Source organism: Bufo bufo, chromosome 10 (genome assembly GCF_905171765.1).
Source record: "Bufo bufo chromosome 10, aBufBuf1.1, whole genome shotgun sequence".
Lineage (NCBI taxonomy): Eukaryota > Metazoa > Chordata > Amphibia > Anura > Bufonidae > Bufo > Bufo bufo.
Window position 1 is genome coordinate 136,978,103 of NC_053398.1, and position 22,683 is coordinate 137,000,785.

The following is a 22,683-nucleotide window of genomic DNA, read 5'->3' on the forward strand; positions in this document are numbered from 1 at the left end:
GAGCAGGCAAAGGGAGGTCAGGAAATGGTCAAGGTCAAATTCCAGAGGTCAATCAATAGAGTAGCTAACCATACACACAGCCTAAGAGACTAAAATCACAGGCAACCTGTAGCCAGCAGGCCGCCTGTATCTATAGTGGGGAGTGAAGGTCATGTGACGTGGCCAGCGTCACATGACCGACAGACAGACAAGTCGAGCACCGAGTGATCAGCTCGGCGCTCAAGGCAGACCTAGGAGCAGGGAGCCTCCCAGCTAGCAAAGCCGCCCTGGGAACAAGGCCAAACACAGATCCTCGCTCCCGAAGCTAAGCAGCAGGTCTGCGGCTGATGGGAGACCGAGTGCGCCTTCAGCGCCCCGTTACAGTACCTCCCCTTCCACGAGGGGCCTCTGGACCCAACAATCGCGGAGAGGGCTTCTCAGGGTGTTCCCGGTGAAATTTAGCAATTAACTTGGAGGCATGCATCCTAGACACAGGAACCCAGGACCTCTCTTCAGGTCCAAAACCTTTCCAGTGGACCAGGTATTGAAAGGAATTCCTAACCTTTCTAACATCAATAATTCTAGAGATGATGAATTCCTCCTGACCTTTAACCTCCACAGGTGAGGAAGGTTTTTTGGAAGGAGCCACTGGTGACACATATTTCTTGAGTAACGATTTATGGAACACATTATGTATACGAAGGGAGTCGGGTAGTTTCACTCTAAAAGACACTGGATTAATAACCTCAATAATATTTTATGGTCCTATGAAACGCAGAGAGAATTTCCTAGAACAATGTTTCAAAGAAAGATTTTTAGTCGACAACCACACTTTATCGCCGAGTACAAAATTTACTCCCTTAGAGCGTTTCTTATTGGCCTGTCTATGCTGAATCTCCTGGGCCTTTTCCAGGTTCGCTTGAACCTGTGCCCAGTCTACAGGTAAAAGAATCTGCCTGCGGGTTAAGTGAGAACACAGAAGAATTAGAGCAAAAACGAGGATGAAAACCACCATTACAAAAAAAAAGGAGATACCCCCGTGGATTATTTAACCCGATTGTTGATGGCAAACTCTGCCAACGGGAGGTATCTCACCCACAAGAGCTGATTGTGCGATACATAACACCTTAGAAAAAGCTCCACTGCCTGGTTTAACCGTTCCGTCTGCTCATTAGTCTCTGGATGGAAGGCGGACGAAAAGGATAAAGTAATGTCGCATCTTTGGCAAAAGGCTCTCCAATTTCCAGAGACAAACTGAACGCCCCTATCAGAGACGATATTTTCAGGAACACCATGCAGGCGTACCACGTGTTCAATAAACAAGGATGCTAAGGTTTTCGCATCAGGGAGCTTACTTAAGGGAACAAAGTGCACCATCTTGCTAAAACGGTCAACAACCACCCAAACCACTGACCTCCCCTCAGAGGGGGGCAGGTCAGAGATAAAATCCATGGGAATGGGTAGTGGTTGTAGTTCACCAGCGGGATGTGACCTCTGGGTTTTAGATCTGGCACATACCTCACAAGCCAAAACATAAGATCGCACATCCTTAGATAAAGTGGGCCACCAGAAAGACCTCAACGGTAATTCGACCCAATAGTCAAAAATGAAAATGCTCGGGAACGAACAACTTATCTGAAGGTGTTTGTGGAGGAGCAAGTTGCTGAGCCCGTTGAATCTCCGAGGAAAGATCTGAAGAAATCGCTGCCACAAAGATGCTTGCCGGCAAGATGGGTTCAGGAGGGGTGTCAGGAGGTTGGACGGCATTAAAACTTTGGGACAAGGCATCTGCTTTAATATTTTTACTTCCTGGTCTGAAAGTAACAGAGAAGTTAAAATGAGTAAAAAACAGGGCCCACCTAGCTTGTCTAGGATTAAGGCGTTTGGCCGCCTCAAGAAACACTAAATTCTTATGATCTGTGAGAACAGTAACACAGTGTTTAGCCCCTTCTAAAAAATGTCTCCATTCCTCGAATGCCCACTTAATGGCCAGTAACTAACAGTTTCCAATATCGTAATTTCTCTCCGAAAGGAGAGAACTTGCGAGAAAAGGCACACGGTCTAAAATTTTTGAATTTGGAAGACCCCTGGGAGAGGATGGCCCCCACGCCATCCTCCGAGGCATCCACCTCCACCACAAAAGGTTCCTCTGGATTAGGCTGAACCAAGACTGGGGCCTTTTGAAAACAAGTTTTTAGAGTCTCAAAGGCCTGGCAGGCCTCCAACGACCAGTTGACAAGGTCAGACCCTTTCTTAGTCAAATCAGTAAGGGGTTTGGCAATGACCGAAATTTTCTTTATGAATTTACGATAAAACTTGGAGAATCCTAAAAAGCGTTGAAGTGCCTTTAATGAGGATGATCTTACCCAGTCTTGGATAGCCTGAACCTTACTGGGATCCGTTTTAAATGAATGAGGAGTAAGAATATACCCGAGATAGGAAACTTCAAATACACATTTTTCCAATTTAACAGATAGATGATTCTCTCTGAGGATTTTAAGAACCAATCTGACGTGCGAAACATGGGTCTTCCAATCCGATGAAAAGACAAGAATATCATCAAGATAAACAATCAAAACCTTGCCGATAAGCTCTCTGAAAATGTCGTTCATAAAGTTCTGAAACACAGCTGGGGCATTGCAGAGACCAAATGGTATAACAAGATACTCAAAGTGTTCCTCTGGAGTGTTAAAGGCAGTCTTCCATTCATCACCCTCCTTAATACGAATCAGGTTATAAGCCCCCCTCAGATCGAGTTTAGAAAACCAAGAAGCACCCAAGACCTGGTTGAATAAATCAGGAATCAACGGGATGGAATATTGATTCCTAATAGTGATTTTATTCAAGTTTCTATAATCAATGCAGGGTCTGAGACCACCGTCCTTCTTCTTAACGAAAAATAACCCTGCTCCCAGAGGAGAGGTGGAGGGCCTAATATGCCCCTTTTTAAGACTTTAATGGATATAATCTCTCATGGCACTGCGTTCAGGGCCAGAAACATTGTAAATCCGCCCCTTAGGAAATTTAGACTCAGGAACCAACTCAATGGGGCAGTCATAAGACCTATGGGAGGGAGAATATCTGTCTCAGCAGTGGAAAAACCATCATGAAAGTCAGCAATAAAGTGAGGAATGACATCTAAAGAAACCCCAGCTTGAATTACAGTTAAGCAAGAACTACAGTTGGAACCCCATTTCTCTAACTCGCCCGAACTCCAGTTGATGACCGGGTTATGTTGCTGAAGCCAGGGCATGCCTAGTACTCCCTGAACAGGAAGATTCTCTAGAACAAAAAAGGAACATTTCTCTGAGTGGCAGACCCCAACAGACAGGATTATCTCGGGAGTACAGAGCTTTACAGTGTCCCCCAGCAGGGGGGTAGAGTCGATGGCGACCACCTGACTCGGGGGGGGGGGGGGGGGGCGATTTTAGCATTGGGATCCCTACCCGTTCAACAAATTTGAGATCAATAAAACTAAATTCTGACCCTGAATCCACAAAAGCACTTCCTGACCCCTTTAAGACCCCAAAGGCAATTGAGACAGGCAGCAATAGTTTGCTTCTTACCACCTCCGGGAGTACCTTGTCCTTGGATCCCTCTGACTTGGAAGATCTTCCAGAAGGAGGAGCCTTGGGACACTGACGGACCCAGTGGTCGGAATCGCCACAATAAAAACAAGAGCCCCGGCGACGACGTAGTTCTCTTCGTGTCATTCCGAGCTGCATTGGTTCATCCATCTGAGTCTCCACCTTGGGTTTGATAGGAGAAACCTCAGACCTTGGAAGGCTATAAGGAGAAAACAAATGCTCCTGCTGTCTCTCTCTAATCTGTCTGTCTAGTCTGATGGCTAACATCATGGTTTCCTCTAAGGAGTCAGGACTAGGGTAACAGACCAGCATATCCTTTAACCTCGCTGTCAACCCTGCCCTAAACTGGCATTTAAGGGTTGGTTCGTTCCAACCCGAAGGAACGCACCACTTGCGGAACTGGGTACAATAATCCTCCACAGGACGATCCCCCTGGGTAAGGGCCTTTAGATTAGACTCAGCCACAGACGCTTGGTCAGGCTCATTTTAAAGGACCCCTATGGCCTGAAAAAAGAGGTCAACAGAATTAAGACACGGGGAATCTGATTATCCCAACCCTTTGTTGGTCAGGACCAGAGGAGTGAGGTCGTAGTCGGAAATAGAGCTTGCAACTTTCTTTGAAAGCTAAAAAACTCCTGCGGTCACCCGAGAACCGATCGGGTAATTTAATATGCGGTTCCACCTGAATTGTGGCGGGAGCGAGAACGGGGGGTGTACGGGCGGTCTCCTGTGCCTGTAACCTTTCCCCTAATTCATGCAAAATTTGAGCAAGACCCTGCACATGCTCGGTAAGACTCTGTAGAGGGTCCATGCTAATTAGGCCTGTGATTCTGTCACGGGAAGGGAAGGTAAGGGAAGTGCACCCCCTAGACTGCCACCCTCAACCCTGTCCCTGCCTACTTGCACCACCCGCCCTAGGTGACGGGGCGCAACTGGGCGACGGTCCCTAACCTCTGTAAGTGCCGGGTAGGGGAGGAAGGAACAGAGAGGGTACCGGACAGCTAGGCAGAGAACGGTACGCAAGATGAAGGCAGACAAATGGACAAGGAAGTAGACAAGAGAGAGGTACCCTGTGAAGGAGAAGGCAAAGGCGGGTCAGCTAGCCGAGGTCAGTCCGGGAGGTCACGTCAATACAAAGGGAAGAGGCAGGTGGTAAATCCGAGAACGAGCCGAGGTCAGAATCCGAGATGTAGCGTCAAAACCAAAGGGAGCAGGCAAAGGGAGGTCAGGAAACGGTCAAGGTAAAATTCCAGAGGTCAATCAATAGAGTAGCTAACAATACACACAGCCTAAGAAACTAAAATCACAGGCAACCTGTAGCCAGCAGGCCGCCTGTATTTATAGTGGGGAGTGAGGGTCATGTGACGTGGCCAGCGTCACATGACTGACAGACAGACAAGTCGAGCACCGAGTGATCAGCTCGGCGCTCAAGGCAGACCTAGCAGCAGGGAGCCTCCTAGCTAGCAAAAGCCGCCCTGGGAACAAGGCCAAACACAGATCCTCGTTCCCGAAGCTAAGCAGCAGGTCTGCGGCTGATGGGAGACCGAGTGCGCCTTCGGTGCCCCGTTACAGGAGTGCTCCAAAATGCATTCCGTTCCGCTTAGTTGCGTTCTCATACCGGAGAGCAAACCGCAACATGTTGTAGTTTGCTTTCTGTCCTGGGATGCGGAGCAAGACTGATCAGTCATGACCCCCGAAGCAAGTCAATGGGGACGGATCCGTTTTCTCTGACACAATAGAAAACGGATCCGTCCCCCGTTGACTTTTAATGGAGTTCATGACGGATCTGTCTTGGCTATGTTAAAGATAATACAACCAGATCTGTATAAACAAAAGCGTTTTTGAAGGACCCTGCCGGTGTGAAAGTAGCCTAACTACTAGTCACCAGGAAGAGGTTCAATTAACCACTAGACCAAGGGAACAGGGACTAGTTCAGTCAACCACAGCAGACCAGGAACTGGTTTAATCAACCACTAGACACCAGGGACTGGTTCAATTAACTACTGGAGACCTGGAACTAATGAAGTTAACCATTGGAAACCAAAAACTGGTTCATTTAACCAATGGGCACCAGAGACTAGTTGACGAAAAAAACTAAAATACTGCAAACTGTTGCCTGCGGGACATAGCACCTCTCTGCAGCTGACTCCTCTGCAGCTATTCTAGGTGGGACACCTGCGGAAAAGAAGACTCTTTCTCCTCATACTCCTCAGTTCTAGCCTGGACTGAGGCTCTTCTCACATGCACATTTCCACAGGAATACGTGTGTACCTATTCAGTATTACCGCTCTGCTTCTTCCATACTTATTCTGCTGGGCAGGCTGCTCCCTTGGGCACAGAGTAGCTTCTGCTTCTCTCCTCCAATGTCCAATGGGAGCAAGAGGTCAAAGACTCTGACCCTGGCAAGATGGTAGGTGGTAGCGGGTATATACTTCTCTCCTTAAGCGCTAACATATATGGTGGCATTACCTTTCATGTCATGCATGGGCAGCTCTCCATTCCCAGCCAAGCACAATGGGGCCCCGTTCTTGACAAAGGAGAGGGTCCCAGAAATGGGACCTGCACCTATCAGATGTTTATGGCATAATTGTGTATATGCCATAAGTGTCCCAGATGGGAAGGCCCCTGCAAGATGAGCTTTGCCACCACCTTACAAACCAATGTACACCGGCCTACTGATGTCTCCATTGTAAGATATAATGTTAGAATTTGCAAGCCATAAAAGAGTAGAAAGCAAATACAAAAATGCAACGAATGCAGATCATTTAGGATGGAGACAGATGCTTTGGCACATAGAGAATGCTAGGCTCAGAGTCTGAATCTACTGCTATGTTTCCCAGGGTCAGCAACTATTATACAGCTATATGACATAACTATAAATGTCTCTGTACATAATGCAACATAAGATTAATGATATGTCCTCAATAAAATATAGGAAATTACGTTTTCCAGGACTCATCCGCAGTCAGTGAGTGGGAGCACGCTATTGCTTCTGATAATGAGTGTCCTCTCCAGATGGAGTTTATGAGGAATTGTTATTAAAAGTAGCCACAAAAATTAATTGGAAGTTCGGATCCATCTGTACCAAAATTGTGTCTGGGTTTACCAAATGAAGAGACATTACTGCTTCATAGTAAATGCTCCATGACAGATCAATTTAATCACATTAAACACAAAACAGAAGCAAATGTTCTCCCATGAGAGTCTATCATGACAGCAAATAGCAGCCTTTAAATCTTACTGTCAATATCTACCAAAGTTATCTCATTTGGCTCAGCCAGAACTGAAAAATATAACCACTATGCTGCCGTCCTTCATGGACAAGAATATAACTACTATAATACTGCCCCTATGTACAAGAATAAAACTACTATAATACTGCCTCCTATGTACAAGAATATAACTACTATAATACTGCTCCTATGTACAAGAATATAACTACTATAATACTGCCTCCTATGTACAAGAATATAACTACTATAATACTGCTCCTATGTACAGGAATATAACTACTATAATACTGCTCCTATGTACAAGAATATAACTACTATAATACTGCTCCTATGTACAAGAATATAACTAGTATAATACTGCTCCTATGTACAAGAATATAACTACTATAATACTGCTCCTATGTACAAGAATATAACTACTATAATACTGCACCTATGTACAAGAATATAACAACTATAATACTGCTCCTATATACAAGAATATAACTACTATAATACTGCCTCCTATGTACAAGAATATAACTACTATAATACTGCTCCTATGTACAAGAATATAACTACTATAATACTGCTCCTATGTACAAGAATATAACTAGTATAATACTGCTCCTATGTACAAGAATATACCTACTATAATACTGCTCCCATGTACAAGAATATAACTACTATAATACTGCTCCTATGTACAAGAATATACCTACTATAATACTGCTCCCATGTACAAGACTATAACTACTATAATACTACCTCCTATGTACAAGAATAAAACTACTATAATACTGCCTCCTATGTACAAGAATATAACTACTATAATACTGCTCCTATGTACAAGAATATAACTACTATAATACTGCTCCTATGTACAAGAATATAACTAGTATAATACTGCTCCTATGTACAAGAATATACCTACTATAATACTGCTCCCATGTACAAGAATATAACTACTATAATACTGCTCCTATGTACAAGAATATAACTACTATAATACTGCTCCTATGTACAAGAATATAACTACTATAATACTGCTCCTATGTACAAGAATATAACTACTATAATACTGCTCCTATGTACAAGAATATAACTACTATAATACTCCTCCTATGTACAAGAATTTAACTACAATAATACTGCTCCTATGTACAAGAATATAACTACTATAATACTGCCTCCTATGTACAAGAATATAACTACTATAATACTGCTCCTATATACAAGAATATAACTACTATAATACTGCTCCTATGTACAAGAATATAACTACTATAATACTGCTCCTCTGTACAAGAATATAACTACTATAATACTGCTCCTATGTACAAGAATATAACTACTATAATACTGCTCCTATGTACAAGAATATAACTACTATAATACTGCCTCCTATGTACAAGAATATAACTACTATAATACTGCTCCTATGTACAAGAATATAACTACTATAATACTGCTCCTATGTACAAGAATATAACTACTATAATACTGCCTCCTATGTACAAGAATATAACTACTATAATACTGCTCCTATGTACAAGAATATAACTACTATAATACTGCTCCTATATACAAGAATATAACTACTATAATACTGCTCCTATGTACAAGAATATAACTACTATAATACTGCTCCTATGTACAAGAATATAACTACTATAATACTGCTCCTATGTACAAGAATATAACTACTATAATACTGCCTACTATGTACAAGAATATAACTACTATAATGATCTTTTTATTTGAAAACAGGCAACAAAATATTACAATACACTTACAATAAAATCATAGAAAAGAATAATAATATAAAGTGACATCACTTTGATAATAAACATCACAGCGCATTATACAATTGCTGACACATGGATGTTCCTCCAGTAGACGTTATTGCGGTTATTTTTCATGTCTTTCTTATATATCACCTTCAGACTTTCCAGGGTATTATATAAGATTTTATCACAGGTCAGGAGCTCTCTGTTGATGACCAGGCAGCACCGCGCACACCACAGATGGTACATGGTCACCACATTCACTACATACAGGGAACTTCTGCTGTATTGTCTGACATCTGGGGGGAAGTCTCCATACAAGAGCTGTTTATACAGCTGTCCCACCAGATGCGGTAACTGAAGGGACAGTGACACGGCCTCCCATACCTGGACACTGAACGGACAGTCCAGCAGAAGATGCTCCATAGTCTCCAGTACCTGATGGCATTGCTCTCTAGGGCAGGATCTGTCTGGCACATTTCTACACTTTAGATTTTCCCTGACATACATTTTACCATGAAATGCCAGCCATGACACGTCCTTCATGTGAGCGGGGACTCTGGGGTCCTCCAGGATTTTCACAGCCTGTTTTACATCCAGGTTCGGGGCGTTCCTCAGCTGGATGTGGGCACTAAACTGAGATATCAGCAGGTTCTTATACATCTCTTTCCTACTGAGCTGCTTTACCTCACCATATAAGATTTTCCATTTAATGATCTTACTAATTGCTTGTACCGCATACCAAGAAACGTTATTCTTAATGCGCCCCGAGATCCTCTTAATGGGGTCACCTACCGACCACACAGAGACAAACTGCTGGATCTGGTTCTTAAACAGACGACTCCACGGCTTCACCTCTAAACTCTTACAAAATGAGAAATTCTTCATCAGAAACATGAGGTTAAAGAAGAGCTCTGGGCAGGGCATGGACAGGCCGCCCTCCTTCTGGGGGAGATAGACAATGTTCCTCCTGACTATATTCACCCTATGACCCCACAAGAAGTGGAAGAAGATATTGGTCAGTCTGGTAAGTAACTTATCGGGCACTGGGAACACCACACTGACATAGAGGAATAGCGGGAGCAGGAAGCTTTTCAGCAGGCGGATCTTCTCCTGATAAGTCAGCTTCCAGTGCCTCCAGCACTGCACCTTCTGCTCACACACCGCCAGCTTCTCCTCCCAGTTCACCTTCCCATCATCTACAGTTCCAAACTGAATCCCCAAAATCTTTATTTTGTCCTGCACTGTTCTGAAGGGCACTGAGAAGACCCCACGGTCAACCCCCAGCCACAACGCCTCACTCTTATCCATATTCACAGCAGAATTCGACACTAGAGAGAAAGCTGCTATCTCCTGTTGTAGGGCCACACAGTCCTCACTAGACGAGACCAGAACCGTCACATCGTCCGCATAAGCACAGAACTTTATGTTCACTCTTTTACTCTGTAGGTGACATTCCAACCCCAAAAGATTTCTATTATCCTGCAACTTTCTTAAAAAAGGATCCAGACTGAAGACGTACAATAATGGGCTTAGAGGGCAGCCCTGCCTTACACCAGACATGATCCTAAAGGGCTCTGCCAAGTGACCATTAATCAGAGGCTGGCTTACTGCCTCCTTATAGAGAACCTGCAGCCATTGTACGAAGCGTGCAGGAAGGCCGTACTCCAACAACACCTGGTACAGGTAGTCATGATGAACTCTGTCAAAGGCCTTGCTCTGGTCTAACCCCACCACATATGCTCCTCCACTGTGCTGCCTGATGTATGTCACCGCTTCTCTCACCAGCAGCAATGAGTCCTCTATAGTCCGGCCTTTCACACCACACGTCTGGTTGGAGATGATCAGGTCATCCGCCACCGCACTCAGCCTGTGATACAAGATCTTGGCCAAGACTTTATAATCGGTGTTCAACAAAGACAATGGACGCCAGTTTTTTAAGTCTTTTAGATTTCCTTTCTTTGCCAGGAGAACCAGAACAGATTTATACTGTGACTGTAGAAGTTCCCTGGCAGAGAGGCAATCATTATAGACCTGCGCCAGGTCTGGAGCTAATATATCTCTGAACTCCTTATAGAATTCACTGGTCAGACCATCCAGGCCCGGGCTCTTCTTGGTTTTTAAGGAGTCAATGCTCCTCTTCACCTCCTCCTCAGTTATGGGCTCGGCCAAGCCATCTGCTTGTACATGATCTAGTTTAGGGAGTTTGACGCCTTTCAGGTAAGTTCTGATGCTGTCACCACTTATCTGACGGCCATTAAACAGATTTTTGTAATAATCTCCAATGATCTTGTGGAGTTTACTTTGATCTGACTGCTCCACCCCATGCTCATCTAACAGGCTGGTCATAAGCTTCTTATTAACCCTGTTCTTACAGGCAATATAGGGGTCTGGGTTGTGAACCCCCCAATTATCGAACTGCCCCTCTGCTTTGAGAGACTTGAGGCGGTCATACTGCAGCTCTCGCATCTCCTGCTTTATCTGGCTGACGTACTTACCATCTATCTTCTCACCACTATTGATCTTACCATATAACCTGCTTAACTTCAACCTCAGTGCAGAATACCTCATATACTCCACATTACTATGCCTCCTCGCAGCACGTATCAGAAACTGCTTGATATCACCCTTCATACACTCCCACCACTCCGCTGCGTCATCACACATACACTGGGTGGTCCTCCGGTCATTATAGAAGGTGGTAAAGGCCTCTCTAAACCCTGGATCTTGCAGCACCGAGCTGTTCACCTTCCAGTAGCCCCTACCACAGACCACGGCCCCAGCCAGATCCAGCGTGACACTCACCATACAATGGTCAGAGAACTCTATGGGACTCGTCCTGTAGTCAGAGCTCCTAACTTCACGTTTTATATACACCCGGTCTATTCTACTGGCGTTACCGGCCTTATGGTAAGTGTAGGCTCTATTGGAGCCACGCAAACCATAAGGATCCACTAAATGAGCCTGCTGGACAATATTGTTAAGGAAGTTCTCATCATATCTCAGTTGCTTATGACTACTGGAACGGTCCACATTACAGGAGACACTATTAAAATCCCCACACATTATAAACACCCTGGATGTAAAACAATATGGCTTCATCTGCTGGAATAATTCCCTCCTCTCCTTTCTAGTCTGAGGAGCATAGACATTAATGACTCTATAGTACACAGTGTCCAGTATAAAATCCAGCATCAAGCAGCGGCCCGAACAGATCTCCAGGACTCTCTCCACCTCAACTTCTATCTTATTGAAGAGAATCGCCACACCGTCATTTCTCTCCAGCCCGAAGGACCAGAAAGATGCTCCATGTCTCCAGTCTCTCTTGGCTGCAAACACCTGAGCATTGCTCTTCAAATAAGTCTCCTGTAAGAAGAAGATGTCAGATCTCTCCTGAGACAGACGCTGGTAGATCGCCTGCCGCCTGTTTTTAGTCTTCACACTATTCACATTTATAGAGCTGATTCTCAGCCTCATCCAGGACACTTAGTTTTTCTTATTCTTTTTTTCTCCTTCCACTACTGTGACCTTTAGAACCCCATCTTTTGGTGGACACTGAAGGGTCAGGTTCATCTTCCAGAGGGTCACCATCAGGGTTATGTGAAGAAACATAGTCCATTTCAACCTTTTCTTCGGACTCTTCTTCCCCTAGCGCCCCGTACTGCCCGGTGGTTATGGCCAGCACTGGCGGATCCGGGGTTTTCTTTGCCGTAGTGCTGTTCTTTCTTTTTATAGTCTGAAACCCGTCTTCATCCACAGAGAACCTCCTGAGCTTCCTGAGCCCTGCAGCTGGACCATCAGGCTTTGTAGACATAGAGGGCAGTTCTTTAGGTGGTTTGACAGCTAGTTTACTGGTCACTTTACTCTGCAGGTGAGAATTCTCTTCAGTGGCTGGTACTTGCAGTGCTACAGATGGTACTTTAGCTTCCACAGCAGGATTTCTGGATTTCAAAGTCTTTTCAATAGCTGGTACTTGTGGTTCAGCAGATGTTGGTACTTGTAATGGAGTAGTTTGGCTATCAGTCTCCAACTCTGCCGGTACTTGTAGTGCATCAGCAGGGTCAACACTCTCTACAGCAGGGTCACTAGTACTTTGCATTACTTCAGCAGGACGATTACCAGTTTCTGGGGCTGCATCTGCGCTTGCAGTGACATCCTCCTGACCTTCCTCCATGGCCTCTGAGAAGATCTCAACACTGCCTTTATTATGATCTGCATGCGGACATTCCCGGAACGTATGACCAGATCCTAAACACAGGTTACAGATGACCGGACCTGTACAGTCGTCCTTTGAATGACCAAACTGTCCACAAAATGAGCACTTTATACGGGAGCAGTTGATGGCGAGGTGCCTGCCCCCACATCTGTGACACAGTCGCGGCTGACCGGGGTAGTAGCATATCCTTCTCTCTGAGCCCAGGTAGAAGGAGTGCGGCAGATGTCTGGTCACACCATTGTTCTGCGCTAGTTGTACCATCACGGTGTATCCGCCATTCCAGATGTCCTCCTCATCATAGATTTTTACGGGATGACTCTTCAACATACACTGTCTGCTCAGCCAATGCTCCAGATCTGCCAGCGCCACCACCTCAGACTGGAACAAGATGGTGGCCTTCACTACCTGAGGCTTGGACAGCTGGATCACCTGTAGATGCTCCCAAATTGACTGCTCTTTCGTGTCATTGTATATGTTCCAGAATAAGTAAAGATCATACTGAAGCTTAAAGCTGATGTCATAGATCCTGCTGGAGGGGATATGGATCAGGGCGTACACCTCAGAGGCCTTAAATTTCATAAAGTCCTTCAGAAGAACTTTCCCTATGTACAGTCTGGAGGGGAGGCTATCTTCTGGACCCGTATACTTAATCCGTACAGCGTTCCTTCTCTGAGGTGGAGGGTTAGCCGGCCTTGTAACATTGGAGAACAGTCTCCTGAATTGTGGACGGTCAGCAGGAGGATCAGTGCTGGGCCTCTCCTCTACAGGCTTACTGACTCCAGATTGTCCTGCAGATCCACCTGGGTCTGCTCCAGACTGCTGTGTACCTGTCACTGTGGACGGCTGGGGGTCCTGTGTACTGACCTCCATGTCTGCTCCAGTCTGTGTAGTCGTCTCCTCTGAGAGCTGATCGAGCGGGGTCTCAATCACAGCACTGAGCGGGGTCTTATCCACAGCACTGAGCGGGGTCTCAATCACAGCACTGAGCGGGGTCTCAATCACAGCACTGAGCGGGGTCTCCCCCACAGCACTGAGCGGGGTCTCCCCCACAGCACTGAGCAGGGTCTCCTCCACAGCACTGAGCAGGGTCTCCCCCAGAGCACTGAGCGGGGTCTCCCCCACAGCACTTAGCGGGGTCTCAATCACAATGTCCATACATGAAGCACTCTCCTGCCCACACACAGGATTGCTGTTCTCATTCACTTCAGCAGAGTTACAAGCTGAGTCCACTGCAATTAACTCCTTGTTGGATGGCTCACTTTGCTCCATAGTATTCCCAGCATTTTCAGAGACTGACTGCTCAGACCTCATACATAGTGACCCTGAAAGCAGTGACCCTCCAGGCGCTGCACCCACACATCTCTGAGGGTGTCCTTGCTTCACCATATTATGCACATTGCTGTAATCTTTCTTTTTTATTTCTATGATTTCTTTTATCTTCACATTCTGGGCTCTGGCCTCCCTCTTTTTCTCCATTGCCCAGCTTTCCACTTTAGGTATTGTGTTTTTACCTTTATCTAGTTTATCTTTTAATATATCCAGTTCACGTGTGCAGTCATCCAGGCATTCACACTTCATAAGCTTTTTCTTGGGATCAGCCTCTGTCTTTATCTCATCTCTTAACTTAGAAATGCGCCTTTCCAGTTTAAATAAACTTATCTTTGTCACAGTTGTACTTAATCCAGAAGCACTACAAGTTTCAGTTGACTCACCAGCCACCATTTCCAGATTATCGCTTCCAAGATCTCCATGCTGCAGGCCACACTCCAAGCTCTGGGCTTTCCCAGGATCATCAGCCCAGCTCCCCTCCCCTCCACCTGGGTCAGAAGCCATGCCCCCTCCCTGCAGGGAGCTCAACAGCACACGTCTATCCTCTCCTATGTACAAGAATATAACTACTATAATACTGCTCCCAATGTACAAGAATATAACTACTATAATACTGCTCCTATGTACAAGAATATAACTACTATAATACTGCCCTTATGTACAAGAATATAACTACTATAATACTGCCCCTATGTACAAGAATATAACTACTATAATACTGCTCCTATGTACAAGAATATAACTACTATAATACTGCTCCCAATGTACAAGAATATAACTACTATAATACTGCTCCTATGTACAAGAATATAACTACTATAATACTGCCCTTATGTACAAGAATATAACTACTATAATACTGCCCCTATGTACAAGAATATAACTACTATAATACTGCTCCTATGTACAAGAATATAACTACTATAATACTGCCTCCTATGTACAAGAATATAACTACTATAATACTGCTCCTATGTACAAGAATATAACTACTATAATACTGCTTCCTATGTACAAGAATATAACTACTATAATACTGCCTCCTATGTACAAGAATATAACTACTATAATACTGCCTCCTATGTACAAGAATATAACTACTATAATACTGCTCCTATGTACAAGAATATAACTACTATAATACTGCTCCTATGTACAAGAATATAACTACTATAATACTGATCCTATGTACAAGAATATAACTACTATAATACTGCCTTCTATGTACAAGAATAAAACTACTATAATACTCCTCCTATGTACAAGAATATAACTACTATAATACTGCTCCTATGTACATGTATATAACTACTATAATACTGCTCCTATGTACAAGAATATAACTGCTATAATACTGCCTCCTATGTACAAGAATATAACTACTATAATACTGCCCCCTATGTACAAGAATATAACTACTATAATACTGCCTCCTATGTACAAGAATATAACTACTATAATACTGCTCCTATGTACAAGAATATAACTGCTATAATACTGCTCCTATGTACAAGAATATAACTACTATAATACTGCCTGCTATGTACAAGAATATAACTACTATAATACTGCCCCTATGTACAAGAATATAACTACTATAATACTGCTCCTATGTACAGGAATATAACTACTATAATACTGCCTCCTATGTACAAGAATATAACTACTATAATACTGCCTCCTATGTACAAGAATATAACTACTATAATACTGCTCCTATGTACAGGAATATAACTACTATAATACTGCCCCTATGTACAAGAATATAACTACTATAATACTGCCTCCTATGTACAAGAATATAACTACTATAATACTGCTCCTATGTACAAGAATATAACTACTATAATACTGCTCCTATGTACAAGAATATAACTACTATAATACTGCTCCTATGTACAAGAATAAAACTACTATAATACTCCTCCTATGTACAAGAATATAACTACTATAATACTGCTCCTATGTACATGTATATACAGTGGGGGAAATAATTATTTGACCCCTCACTGATTTTGTAAGTTTGTCCAATGACAAAGAAATGAAAAGTCTCAGAACAGTATCATTTCAATGGTAGGTTTATTGTAACAGTGGCAGATAGCACATCAAAAGGAAAATCGAAAAAATAACTTTAAATAAAAGATAGCAACTGATTTGCATTTCATTGAGTGAAATAAGTATTTGAACCCTCTAACAAAAAAAGACTTAATACTTGGTGGAAAAACCCTTGTTTGCAAGCACACAGGTCAAACGTTTCTTGTAATTGATGACCAAGTTTGCGCACATTTTAGGAGGAATGTTGGTCCACTCCTCTTTGCAGATCATCTCTAAATCCCTAAGGTTTCGAGGCTGTCTCTGTGCAACTCTGAGCTTGAGCTCCCTCCATAGGTTTTCGATTGGATTAAGGTCCGGAGACTGACTAGGCCACTCCATGACCTTAATGTGCTTCTTCTTGAGCCACTCCTTTGTTGCCTTTGCTGTATGTTTTGGGTCATTGTCGTGCTGGAACACCCATCCACGACCCATTTTCAGTTTCCTAGCAGAGGGAAGGAGGTTGTCGCTCAGGATTTCACGATACATGGCTCCGTCCATTTTCCCGTTTATGCGAATAAGTTGTCCTGTGCCCTTAGCAGAAAAACACCCCCAAAGCAAAATGTTTCCACCCCCATGCTTGACGGTGGGGACGGTGTTTTGGGGGTCATAGGCAGCATTTTTCTTCCTCCAAACACAGCGAGTTGAGTTAATGCCAAAGAGCTCTATTTTGGTCTCATCAGACCACAGCACCTTCTCCCAGTCACTCTCTGAATCATTCAGGTGTTCATTGGCAAACTTCAGACAGGCCTGCACATGTGCCTTCCTGAGCAGGGGGACCTTGCGAGCCCTGCAGGATTTTAATCCATTGCGGTGTAATGTGTTTCCAATGGTTTTCTTGGTGACTGTGGTCCCTGCTAATTTGAGGTCATTAACTAACTCCTCCCGTGTAGTTCTAGGATGCTTTTTCACCTTTCTCAGAACCATTGACACCCCACGAGGTGAGATCTTGCGTGGAGCCCCAGAGTGAGGTCGATTGATGGTCATTTTGTGCTCCTTCCATTTTCGAACAATTGCACCAACAGTTGTCACCTTCTCTCCCAGCTTCTTGCTAATGGTTTTGTAGCCCATTCCAGCCTTGTGCAGGTCTACAATTTTGTCTCTGACATCCTTGGACAGCTCTTTGGTCTTTCCCATGTTGGAGAGTTTGGAGTCTGCTTGATTGATTGATTCTGTGGACAGGTGTCTTTTATACAGGTGACTAGTTAAGACAGGTGTCCTTAATGAGGGTGACTAATTGAGTAGAAGTGTCTAACCACTCTGTGGGAGCCAGAACTCTTAATGGTTGGTAGGGGTTCAAATACTTATTTCACTCAATGAAATGCAAATCAGTTGCTATCTTTTATTTAAAGTTATTTTTTCGATTTTCCTTTTGATGTGCTATCTGCCACTGTTACAATAAACCTACCATTGAAATGATACTGTTCTGAGACTTTTCATTTCTTTGTCATTGGACAAACTTACAAAATCAGTGAGGGGTCAAATAATTATTTCCTCCACTGTAACTACTATAATACTACCTCCTATGTACAAGAATATAACTACTATAATACTACCTCCTATGTACAAGAATATAACTACTATAATAATGCCTCCTATGTACAAGAACATGACTACATAATACTTCAATGTTATAGATGAGTATATGGATCTGAACTGGTAGGGAATTTTCACATCTGGCTGGCTTTCCTCTCGTAGCTCATCTGAATGCATGGCACACTGCATTGCTTTAGGAAAGTTGTCATTATTATATATAAACTGTCTCCAATATCCAGAGTCAATACTTTAATACAAGAGAAATCAAGACGTGAAACAGATCACAAGAATGTAACCAAATTGCACAAGTTTAACTTTTATAGTACAATATGAGCAGTGCAAAGTCACAGTGAATATAATGTCGCTCATTGTAATTGCATTTGTGAAGATAAAAGACATTTGGGAGTTGCTCAGTGCACGGTGAACAATACACTGCTTACTCTATTCCATGAATCTGCCCTCCTCCCCATTTTCACATTATCCGCCACAAGGGGAAATTGTATATGCAGGAGTGAATGAATTATGGTTAAGGTCTAGCAATGAATAGATCCTGTGGGTATCATTAGGCAGCAGCATCTTCTCATTTATCAATGCGATGAGGCTGAGAACAATATTGTTCCTATGTCTATAGTTTATATAACTCTGGCACATAAGAGTGAGCTGCTGTTTGCTCAATTACAAGGCTATTTTGTTATAGAAAAACATTGAAAAAATGTAGATATCTCCATAGGATTTATATGACAATATATACTGTATATATTACTGCCCCATGTGCAAAAATATAACTGCTATAATACTGCTCCTGTGTACAAGAATATAACTACTATAATACTGCTCCTATGTACAAGAATATAACTACTATAATACTGCTCCTATGTACAAGAATATAACTACTATAATACTGCTCCTATGTACAAGAATATAACTACTATAATACTGCTCCTATGTACAATAATATAACTACTATAATACTACCTCCTATGTACAAGAATATAACTACTATAATACTGCCTCCTATGTACAAGAATATAACTACTATAATACTGCTCCTATGTACAAGAATATAACTAATATAATACTGCTCCTATGTACAAGAATATAACTACTATAATACTGCTCCTATGTACAAGAATATAACTACTATAACACTGCTCCTATGTACAAGTATATAACTACTATAATACTGCTCCTATGTACAAGAATATAACTACTATAACACTGTTCCTATGTACAAGTATATAACTACTATAATACTGCCTCCTATGTACAAGAATATAAATACTATAATGCTGCCTCCTATGTACAAGAATATAACTAGTATAATACTGCTCCTATGTACAAGAATATAACTACTATAACACTGCTCCTATGTACAAGTATATAACTACTATAATACTGCCTCCTATGTACAAGAATATAACTACTATAATACTGCTCCTATATACAAGAATATAACTACTATAATACTGCTCCTATATACAAGAATATAACTACTATAATACTGCTCCTATGTACAAGAATATAACTACTATAATACTGCTCCTATGTACAAGAATATAACTACTATAATACTGCTCCTATGTACAAGAATATAACTACTATAATACTGCTCCTATATACAAGAATATAACTACTATAATACTGCCTCTTATGTACAAGAATATAACTACTATAATACTGCTCCTATGTACAAGAATATAACTACTATAATACTGCCTCCTATGTACACGAATATAACGACTATAATACTACCTCCTATGTACAAGAATATAACTACTATAATACTGCTCCTATATACAAGAATATAACTACTATAATACTGCCTTCTATGTACAAGAATATAACTACTATAATACTGCTCCTGTGTACAAGAATATAACTACTATAATACTGCTCCTATATACAAGAATATAACTACTATAATACTGCTCCTATATACAAGAATATAACTACTATAATACTGCCTCTTATGTACAAGAATATAACTACTATAATACTGCTCCTATATACAAGAATATAACTACTATAATACTGCCTCCTATATACAAGAATATAACTACTATAATACTGCTCCTATATACAAGAATATAACTACTATAACACTGCCTCTTATGTACAAGAATATAACTACTATAATACTGCTCCTATGTACAAGAATATAACTACTATAATACTGCTCCTATGTACAAGAATATAACTACTATAATACTGCTCCTATATACAAGAATATAACTACTATAATACTGCCTCTTATGTACAAGAATATAACTACTATAATACTGCCTCCTATATACAAGAATATAACTACTATAATACTGCTCCTATATACAAGAATATAACTACTATAACACTGCCTCTTATGTGCAAGAATATAACTACTATAATACTGCTCCTATGTACAAGAATATAACTACTATAATACTGCTCCTATGTACAAGAATATAACTAATATAATACTGCTCCTATGTACAAGAATATAACTACTATAATACTGCCTCCTATGTACAAGAATATAACTACTATAATACTGCTCCTATGTACAAGAATATAACTACTATAATACTGCTCCTATGTGCAAGAATATAACTACTATAATACTGCTCCTATATACAAGAATATAACTACTATAATACTGCCCCCTATGTACAAGAATATATCTACTATAATACTGCTCCTATGTACAAGAATATAACTACTATAATACTGCTCCTATGTACAAGAATATAACTACTATAATACTGCCTCCTATGTACAAGAATATAACTACTATAATACTGCCTCCTATGTACAAGAATATAACTACTATAATACTGCTCCTATGTACAAGAATATAACTACTATAATACTGCCTCCTATGTACAAGAATATAACTACTATAATACTGCTCCTATATACAAGAATATAACTACTATAATACTGCTCCTATGTACAAGAATATAACTACTATAATACTGCTTCTATGTACAAGAATATAACTACTATAATACTGCTCCTATATACAAGAATATAACTACTATAATACTGCTCCTATGTACAAGAATATAACTACTATAATACTGCTACTATGTACTGGAATATAACTACTATAATACTGCTCCTATGTACAAGAATATAACTACTATAATACTGCTCCTATATACAAGAATATAACTACTATAATACTGCTCCTATGTACAAGAATATAACTACTATAACACTTCCTCTTTGGACCAGGAAATAACATTATCAATATTAAACCAATTGCCAGGGTCAAACCAGGTTCAGGATCAAGTACCCAAATTCCTCATTACTCAGCAGAGGGAACATATGGTGTTAGTGAACAATGCAGTACATAAACACTCTGGTATAGCATAAGGGATTTCACAGCTGTGTCTGGTAATTATGTTTTTCATCATGAACCAGATTTCACACTTGGTCTCTGTTCTTACTAATAGATATGACATTTACTGGGCTTTCCACAGTTAGGGTACTTTCACACTTGCGGCAGAGGATTCCGACAGGCAGTTCCGTCGCCGCAATCCGGATGCAAAGTGATGGCATTTGTCAGACGGATCCGGATGCGGATCCGTCTGACAAATGAATGCATTGAAATACCGGATCCGCCTCTCCGGTGTCATCGGGAAAAACGGATCCGGTATTTATTTATTTTTTTGCATTTTTAAAAGGTCTGCACATGCGCAGACCAGAAAACCAGATCCGTTTTGCCGGCACTAATACATTTCAATGGAAATGAATGCCGGATCCGGCATTCCGGCAAGTGTTCAAGATTTTTGGCTGGAGAGAAAACTGCAGCATGCTGCGGTATTTTCTCCGTCCAAAAAACGTAAGAGGGTGTCATTCAAAAAAACAGATTCGGTATTATTAATTTTTTTTTTAAAAGGTCTGCGCATGCGCGGACGGAAAGAACGGATCCGTTTTTCTCCGGAACACTTAATGCCGGATCCGGCACTAATACACTTCAATGTAAATTAATGCCGGATTTGGCTGGAAAGAAAACTGCAGCATGCTGCAGTATTTTCTCCGTCCAAAAAAAGTAAGAGGGACTGAACTGATGCATCCTGAACTTATTGCTCTCCATTCAGAATGCATTAGGATAAAAATTGATCAGTTTTTTTCCGGTATTGAGCTCCTATGACGGATCTCAATACCGGAAGACAAAAACGCTAGTGTGAAAGTACCCTTAGTTATCTTCTGCATCAAGAGGAAGATTCCGGGCTCAGTCTCAGTACTCACCAATGTATATTGGACATTTTCTACAGTCATATCCATCCACAGAACCACAAACTGAATATTCTGCTACAGCTACTTCATATCTCATTTTGCCTTTCTACCACCTTGCCCAGAGGAAGGGTAGCCCTTCAGTAATGGTGTCACCAGGGCCAGTGCTATAATAAGGCAGACCAAGCGGCTTCCTTAGGGCGCAGAGATGGGGGGGGGCCGAAAAAATAAAACTTTATTATATTTTTATAAATTTTTTAAATACCCTGTATTTTTCACCCCTGGGTCTTATGGGGCGAATACTAATGAAGCGCTTCATTAGTACCGGAGGACCTGGAAGCTGTGAAGGATCTGTGCTCACCGTTTCCTGGTCCTCCGCTCGGCTGTCTGCTGTAAAGGGCTGCGCACCATGTGACCTCACTGTGCGCAGCCTTCACAGCTGAAAGCCGAGAACCAGGAAGAAGAGAGAGAGCGCTGGTGGTGAGGAGCGGTGGCATCCAGGAGCAGGAGAGGTAAGTTATTTTATTTTATTTCCAGTGATGGCTCACATGGGGGGGGGCATGATTGATGGCGGGCATGATGGCTGACATGGGGGCATGATGGTTGACATGGGGGCATGATGGCTGACATGGGGGCATGATGGCTGACATGGGGGCATGGTGGCTGACATGGGGGCATGATGGCTGACATGGGGGCATGATGGCTGACATGGGGGCATGATGGCTGAC